Below are 9333 nucleotides of genomic sequence, written 5' to 3' on the forward strand. Positions count from 1 at the left end.
ACGAAGAAAGGTGTTTTGGTTTACAATTTCACGGGTTTCCATCCATAGTCCATTGGCTCCATTGCTTTGGGCCTGTGACCATACAGAAGATGATGGTGGTAGGAGCAAGTGGTGACATTAAGTGGCTCATTATTGAGATAAATCTTTCCAGAGCACAGCTTCAGCAACTCATTTCTCACCACCTCCTAGGGATGCCACCATATGATAATGAATATATCAAAGGATTAACCTATTGACTAATCCAGATCCAAGCACTCTCCAAAGCTGGCAACTGAGCCTTGAACACATTAGCCTCAGGCAACATTTCATGTCCAAACCATAACAATCTGTTTTAGAGAAGTTCATAGTAGACTACAGCTATCACCATCATTATCTTTCTCTTTTTAAAAATCTCCCTAGGGTTGCTTGTGTTGTTTGTATCAACTAACACATTAGTTGTAGTTCTCTCTTTCTATAGGCTCTTTCTGTGTCTGTTAAATTTTAGAATTTATTATAGTTCCAGTAGGAGGGAGAAATGGAAATGACAAGTTACATAGGAAAACAGAACTATTTTCAGGGCTAAATTGAGCTCAGGAGAAATTATAAGGGTTCCATGAATTAGAACTTCCACTTCCACTGGGGATACTTAGATAATTTAAGTACCTGGAAGTACAAAACATGTGTACAATTCATGGAGGAAAATTGTCAGGGAGAAGTTGGGGGGGCACATTGTGAAAGAGTTAAGAGTGAGGGCTTTCATTGCAGGTCCAGCAAAGAGCAGGGGTTCAGATCTTTTCCTCTTTGCAAACTTCTAACATTTAGAGAACTCAGGCCTGCATGCACTTGATCTGGTCACTACAGTAATGCAGTGGTCAACCTCAGGTTTGAGCATGGGACTCAGAAGGAAGCAGTTAGACTGCCCAGGTTTCCCTGGCTGGATTGGACTTTTAGCCTCTAACTTCAAGAAGTTTCATACCCCCTTCCTAAGTACCTACCAAAAATCTTGTCAGAAGCATTTCTCTGCAGGCCCAACAGCCAGAATTTTCCTTAAGTAACAAAGGAAGATAGCATAGAAAAGCAAAGTCGTCATGCCTGGGACCCTGAGCCCTTCAGTAAAGGTTGGTGATTGCAGAAGGCCATCCTTAAGGTGAAGACTGAAGAAAGAATGCATTGCTGGTGGTAATATTATTTAGCCAGGGATTGATGGAAAAAATAGAAGAGGATTCTGGTTCCCTGATGGGGAAGACAAATGAGAGAGGAGGCTGAATTATTCATTTTTATTTACTTCTTTGGAACAGGCTGCAAAGGCTTATTTAGCAGAAGAATGAAGGCAAGGGAAAAAAGGGACCCAGCTGGCACTGGAGAGAGGCAAAGGCAAATGACACCTGGGTTCTGAATTATTTATTAGTCCATATTCATAGCATTGGTTTGTTTGGTTGTTTTTCTTTGACCATAGCTCAAGAGCTATAATCCGTATTAGAAGGATTTGAAAAACACAATAGAAGGTATAAAATGGAAACCAGAAGTTATAGAACAGCATTATTCAGGAAGCAATATTTTACTACAGTGACTAGTAATTAAGAATTCTTTTTTCCCCTTTTCATTTTTTTGGCTGTGCAGGAATTTGAACACCCCAGAGGATATACTCAGAAATAATATCTAACTCAGTCATATAGGCATCTAGTAACCCAGTAAAGTTGACACATAAAACGATCTTCATAGTCAGGGATGTTTTATTGTATCTTGACTTGTGTGTGTCTGACTATTCAGAACAATGCAGCTGTTCAAAAGCATGCAAAGTGCCACAAATTTTGTCTCCCAATTTCAATTCATCAGTGGTGGTGATCAAGAATATTGGGTTATGAGCTAAGAACAGCATCTCATTTCATTAGAGGAAGTTATTCAGCAAGTGGAGTGATTTCAAGTTTTCAAGGACCTAATCCTTTTAGATGAAAGCAAATAAATGGTAGAAGAGCAAAGACAAGGGGCTTGCCTAAGCCAAGGCAACTGGTCTATCCTCAGTTCATCTCATTTTTTCGCATTGATGGAACCCACTGAAAGGAGCCTCAGTGGGGGTCCAGCTGGTTTCAGGCATCAGAAGCAGAGCTGTTGAGGAAGAAGACTGATGTGGTAAGCCCATGACTATTGAAAAGACAGAACCTAGTGAGAACCTGCTGACATGTATAGAATGGGAAAGGGTGGGACACCAAGGCATGGGGTATGAACCAGAAGCTCCTGTATAGAACCAAGGACCATTAGTATTAGGAGACTTCAGAAGGCATCTCCGTGTTGGAAGGCAACTGGCCTTGGTGCTCAGAGGCCTGCTATTGGGGGACCCATAGGATCCAACTGAAGTAGGACAGGGGTAGGGGACAGCTTTGTCATCACAGGTCTGTGGAACATGAGCCCAGACAAGCTGAGATCTTGCCACCTATAACTTGTAGGTATTGTGGGCACTTTTGCTAGCCCTGAAGTTTTGGAGAAGAGTAATGGCTGGTAGCTACAACACCATGTTGAGAAGCACCATGTAAGGCAGCCTGTGTAGCCCATGGAGTTGGGCTAGTAGAAACACAATATAGCAACCTGTGGGGGCTCTGATAATCAACAAATGCTACATCAGGACTGGGGCCTGTCTCCCTAAGAAGAAGCCAATCTTCCCATCCAGACCCACAACGGGCAGTCACTTGATAAGCCTCATTCTCTGCCCAGCTGTTGCTAAAAACAACCCCAATTCTCTCCTTCTTGTCAATATTTCTTAGTGCCTGTGCGTGTTGCTTAGAAACCAACCCTGCAATTTAGAAATCAAATCAGATATGTTTAATTGGAAAGAACTCGTGTAAAACGGTCACAAACTTACCATTATGTACTGTCAGGATTCATGATTGGCAGCAGCTCCAAAATGACAGACTTACTTTTTTCTTTTCTGAAAAGCCAAGCTGGTGTTCCACACTGAACATCATTGCTCAGAATTTTGAGTGAAAATCTTTTATCGCCTTAAACAATGCTGATTACTCCTGGATATGCTTGGCCCTATAGCATCCAGAGATCTTCATAATCATTCTGAGAGATGATTATGTGTTCCTCTTCTTCTGCACAGGGAGAACATCAGGGTGAGATATGAGGCTGGAACCTGGTGAGCAAAAATAGCACAAGTACAGTACTCAGGGGGCATTTGTCTCTGCAGAGCTGGATTCAACTGGCCAAGTTCTGAGACCTTAGCCCCCTGCTCCTTCAGCCTTGATTAGAGCTGGCCCAGGTAGCTGCCTGAGCTTCTGAGAACATGCTGAGTCTAGAACCATCACTCCAGACACCATTGTTTGGGCTACAGTGACAGGCAGGTGTGTAGGAGGCTTTGGCTAGCCCAGGTGGCCTTGGCCTCCTTTGCTTGCTTACCATCCAGCTGGTCTTTCTGACTGCTCACCCTGCTGAGAGTAGCAACCCAGGATTGCCTGTAACTCCACTGAGATAGCTCCCAACACTAAGCAGTTGAGGTCCATCTGCCTATTAGTAAGATATTTTGTCCTGCGTGGCAGAAGTACTGGATAATTCCATATAGAGCTAACCCTTTGGACTGTAGCATGTAACTGGCACTCTACTTCTTTTGCCCGAAAGAATAAAACAAAATCTCAAGGGGTCACAAAGATTGGCTGGTATCAGCCTCGTGTTCCTCTGCTCCCACTGCAATCCTGGAGTACCTGTGCAAAGTAGCAGCTGCTAGGGAGACCCTGAATAGTGGGCAAAGGTCCCGTTTCTCAGATTCCTGCTCATTTGCTGAAAAAAGTCCTATTCCTAAAGCACTGGTGAGAAATATGATCTCACTGAGATCCTCTGGAGGAGAAACTGTTTCAAGATCCTCAAGGCCTACAGCCTCCAAGGTCTTTCCCCTACATTGTGAATAAGGCCTAGTTGTGGGTCCAGCCTCTCTTTCCTCTGGTGAGCCTTGCTGTCTGCATGCTCCTGTGTAGACCCTGGCTCTCTCTACAGCTTGCCTGTGACATAGGCAAAGAGCCTGTGCAAGTTTGTCCTGCAACATGACCTATTGTGTTTCTGTCTGTGATAGGAAGGACAGACACTCCACTGTGGGGATGAAATGGGGAAGGGGAATTTTGTACAGTTCTATAGCCAGTTGTCTATAACCATGGTGAGAGAATCCAGTGGGTTGATCAGGTGGATCGTGCTATAGAGGGAGCAGGGTATGTGTGGGGAAAGCAGAGCCATGGAGCTCTCCACAGGGGCCTCAGCTGACCATGCAGGGGCTCCTTGGGGTTATAAGGGCTCTTCTGACTGGCCAGCTGTGGGGAGGGTCTTCACCCTTCACATACACGCACATAAGGGCACACAAACACACTGCTTCATCTGCATTTTCCTCCTCCTTCTCTCCTAGAGGGAAGTCTTTTAAGGCTGGGCTTATCTGGGCTCTGCCTTGTCTATGGAGTGTCTGGCACATGAGAGTTGCTTAGTTGAATGCATGGTGAGTAAAGGAGCTATGTTGAAGGGGGAAACACAAACTCGATGCAGCTAATCGGAGGACTGGGAGGCTTGGAACAGATCGCTACGGAGTCTGAGATCCGGTTTTCTGCTTAACAGTAGGGTTGAGAGGGCAGGATTCTGTAGAGTCAATTCTTCCTGAGAAACAATCTCATGGAGCAGAGTCAGGATGGCTTCTTCTGAAGTGGTGGTTCTTTTAGATGGCATACCAGAGTTTTCAAGGGGTTGGTTGGCTTGGCTTGTCACAAAACTGGAACTCAGTGATGTCACAGAAATGTTCTACAGTGTAGATGACAGATCCCACAGTAAAGATTTAACCAGCCCCTAAAATGAGCAGTGCTGAGAAGCAAAGCCTCTGGTTTAAGCACATGCTGTGAAATCGTAGCCTTTGAGTCATACCTTGTTCTGCTGATGTTGATGCACGGCTCTGGGAGCCTCTGCAAGTTCAGATGATAGATAGGGCTCTGCTTTGTCTTCAAGGTGCACAAGCTATTAAAATGTTCCATCAGCCAGGTGCCAGTGACTCAGACCTATAATCCTAGCTACTCAGGAGGCTGAGATCTGAGGACACGGCTCAAATCCAGCCCAGGCAGGAAAGTTGGTGAGACTTTTATCTTCAATTAATTACTAGAAATTCTGGAAGTGGAGCTGTGGCTGTAGAGAACCAGCCATGAGCAAAAAAAAGCTCAGAGATAGCACCCAGGCCCCAAGTTCAAGCTCCAGGACTAATGCACACGCACGTGTGCACGCATACACACAATCAGTAGAGCAATAATCTAACAAGCATTTACTGAGTACTCCATGTGTGCAGTGCCTTCTTCTGGCTTTTTGAGATATATCTCAGGCTGGACTCAAACTCACAAATTTGAGGGTGTGTACCTAGTTAGTTACATTTGTATTCCTCTCTGTCTCTGTTTTTGTCTGTCAGTATAAGGCTTAGGTTAGCACTCAGGGCCTTGAGCTTGCTAGGCAAGTGCTTTTCCACACCTAAAAAAAGGTGTGGCTTGAGCCATACCTCCAGATCTTTTGCTCTGAATTTTCCAAACAGGGTCTCATGTTAACTTGACTGGCTGGCCTGTGACTGTTAGCCTTCTGTCTTTACCTCCTGGGTAGTTGAGATACAGCCCTGGGTTACCATGCCTGGTCTCTTATTTCTTTCTCTTCCTTCCTGCATTTCTCTTCCTGGTCTATGTTACTGGACTGTTGTAGTCTTAACAGACATTTGAATCTTTTCTAAATCGTGAATGAGTGAATGCAGCTGAAGAGGTTTTCAGGGGTCCCTTGGCAGCTTACCTGGCTTTCCCCACATGATACTGATTTATTTAATCAAAGCACCATTCTCTTATTTTATGAGGGGAAACCCAAATAAAACCTGCTCCCAGTTAAACCCAGATAGCATTGCCTATGACTGGATATTATCCTCAAAGATGAGTAATGAAGCGTTACAAGTGTTTGAAAGCTGTGGCTGCTTTGGTTCTGATGAAGGCGGCCTTGGTTCACAGTAAAACCAATATGTACAAAACCCAAACATGCAGGAAACAGGTGGGGAGAGGAGCCTTTAAGGATGGATCCCCCCTAGGATGGCTTTGGAAAGTTACTGTCTCCAGCATCCATCAGCAAGCTGATTTGCTAGAATGAATTTTTATGTGTCTTTTGGGGAAGCCAACCATGTTTTTGTGTTGTTGTTGTTGTTTATTTTTTGACTGCCATTTTATACCTATTTCTTCCATCTTTCTAGATGTATAATGCAAACTCAGTAGACCTCTAACAATGAGAATGAGTAAAGTCAGCAAGAAAGAATACATCCACATGATGTACTGTGCCTCAACCTAACTAAAGCCAGAATCCATCCAGCCCTGGCTCTGTCTTCTCCTATAGCTCTTAGGTCATTTACAACATTGACTCCCACTTTGGGGGGTAAAGGATCTAGCTAATGAGGGACAGGGGCAGAACTAAAAGGAGCATCTGTACAAGCTCCATGCCTGAAAGATTCAAATACAATATACATGCTAGATTATTTTGGTTTTATCCTCTCACTGTTGTTAGCATAATTGTTGTTTATTTAGAGGACTAGAGCACACAGAAAAAAAAAAACTGAGACTGAATTTATTCAAATTCAGGCATTTGGCAGAAAATCAACATGGGACTTTCTTCTACACTCCCTTACTTTGTTGCAGGGCTTCTTCCAAAGCCCAAGGACCATAGACCCATAGGGACTAACACAAATAGAAAAAGTGTAGAGCATTAGTGCTATGAGGAGATGGCTCCATGTCAGCACAGGATTTATTTAGGAAGGAAAACCATCTGAAAGAGAATATAAGATAAAAGGGATAACCAATCCCATGTTTGTAGGCATGGCTTGGTTGGTAGAGTGCTAGCCAATGAGTGAAAACCCCTGCTTCAGACCTAAGAAACCATCTGAAATTAGAAATTACTGTCATTTATAGACTGGGTAGATTTAGTACTAGGTGCTTGGTTATTAATAGCAGTTCAGGGAGATAAGTGATGACTAGGCTGCTTGGTCACCCAACCAACTCTCTTGCCCCTGGTGACAATGGCACAGGTGGATGTCCATCTTTTGGGCCAGGGCAGGTTGAAGTTTGTCTGTAAACAGCCTATGGGGGAAGGGAGGGAGCATTCCTGTAAGCCACTACGGTACCTGATACTAACATAGCTGCCCTTAAGTCCACCCTGACATAGGAAAATCATCAAAGCCTGTCCAAAACTACTTTCCCATATTGATGGGAAGGACAGATGGGTGGCCGTTCTGCCTGTCTGCGGCTCTCCTTGTCAAATGGGGCCCTCAAATCTGAGAGCCCATGGTCTGCTTCCAGATGTGCTGGGGGAATTTCTGCTCTTGAGTTGAGAGCAGAGAGGTCTGGAATTTGGAGGAGGCATTTCCAAAATATTTTTGAGAAGTTCTGAGACAGGATTGGGCCTGAGCTTCCAGGCTAGGGTGATGTCACCCTGACCTAAATGCGGTATGAAAGTGAAGCCTTCCCCTTAGCAAACCTCCAGAGCACCCCTTTGGCAGTTGAGAAGAAACCAGAAAATCCTGATTTGCTGCTCTTCTTCCCTCAGACTTTTCTTCCCTCCCCCCCTCTATTCCTTCCTCCCTCCCTCCCTCCCTGTTTTTCTTCCTGAAGTTGTTAACTTTACTTGCTGAGCACTTGTTTTCAGTTTTGTGTTTTAGAAAAAATTATTATAATTTTACATGTGGGAAGCAATGTGAAGGGGTGTGTGTGTGTGTGTGTGTGTGTGTGTGTGTGTGTGTGTGTGTGTGTCTGTATGGGGCTTGAACTCAGAGCCTTGCATTCTTCCTTGGCTTTTTGTTCCTTAAGGCTCTTTTTCATTGAAGCTACACTTTCATTTTCAGCATTTAGCTGGTTAATTTGAGGTAAGAATCCCTCATACTTTTTTTTGCTCAGGCTGGCTTTGAACTTTGATCCTCAGATCTCAGCCTCCTGAGTAGCTAGCATCACAAGCGTGAGCCCCCAGTGCCCAGCAACAATGTGAAGTTTTGGCACTGTAAACCTTGTATAATGATCTAATGATAGTAATTAGTAACAGTCTTCATCTCAAATGTATGCCATTACTTTGTGGAGAGAGCATTCAAAATTCACTCACAGCCATTTGGAAATTTAAAATTCAATTCTTAGCCAGACCCTGCTGGCTCATGCCTGTAATCCTAGCTACTCAGGAGGCTGAGATCTGAAGATTGTGATTTGTGATTCGAAATTAGCATGGGCAAGAAAGTCCATGAGATTCTTATCTCCAATAAACCATGCAGAAAAAGCCAGGAGTGGTTCTGTGGCTCAAGTTGTAGAGCACTGGCCTTGAGCAGAAGAAGCTCAAGGACAGTGCTCAGGCCTTAAGTTCAAGTCCCAGGACCAGTATAAAACAAAAACAAAAACCCAAGCAGTATTTCTTTTTATAGTCAGCCACTCAATTGTGTCATAGACTACCAGAATTCATTCCTTCACTTGACTTTCTACTTCTCTCCTCTTTCTTTCTCCCCATTCTCTGACCACCACTATTCTACTCTGTACATCTATGAGTTCAACTATTTCAGATTCCACATGTGAGGGAGAACGTGCAGTATTTGGATTTTTGCACTTCGTTTCTTTCATTTAAACACAGTGTCCTCCAGTTCTGTCCCCATTGTTTCAAATGACAAGAGTACACCTTCATTTGTTTGCTGAAGAGTGCATATACAGTTTCTTTATCTATTCACTTTTGAGAGGGCTGAGTGGAAGAAATCTGTGGGCAGGCTGCCCAGGTAACAGCAACTTGGCTTCCTGTCCTTGGGGCTCAGGACTTTTGGCTCCCCACATTACCCCCAAGAACCCATTTGCCACCCATAATCACCAATCCGGGTGCTTGATACTGGGGCTAGCCCGGACAGTCATCAAGGCTCTGAATGCCACTGAGCTAGCTTTAGTATTTCCAGGTCATCACCTTAAAGTCTTAATCATTTTTGAACAAGGGCCCTGCAGACCATAGAAGTAGTACTGCCTAGGAGATCAGTATTTTTTATTTGGGGCAGTCCTGGTGCTTGAACTCAAGGCCTACGTACTGTCCTTGAGGTTTGTTTAACTCAAGGCTAGTGCCCTACCACTTGAGCAACAGCTTCCACTTTTGGCTTTTTGGTGGTTAATGGGAGATAACAGTCTCATGGGCTTTCCTGCCTGAGTTGGCTTTGAACCACAGTCCTCAGATCTTAGCTTCCTGACTAGCTAGGATTACAGGTATGAGCCACCAGCATCTAGTATATCCTACTTTTAACTAAGGGAAAGGAATATAGATTGGGCCTGGTTACCCTCTAGAGAAGAGGATGTGATATTTGAACTTATGTTCTAGACTGGA

This window comes from Dipodomys ordii, unplaced genomic scaffold (genome assembly GCF_000151885.1).
Source record: "Dipodomys ordii isolate 6190 unplaced genomic scaffold, Dord_2.0 Scaffold99, whole genome shotgun sequence".
Classification (NCBI taxonomy): domain Eukaryota; kingdom Metazoa; phylum Chordata; class Mammalia; order Rodentia; family Heteromyidae; genus Dipodomys; species Dipodomys ordii.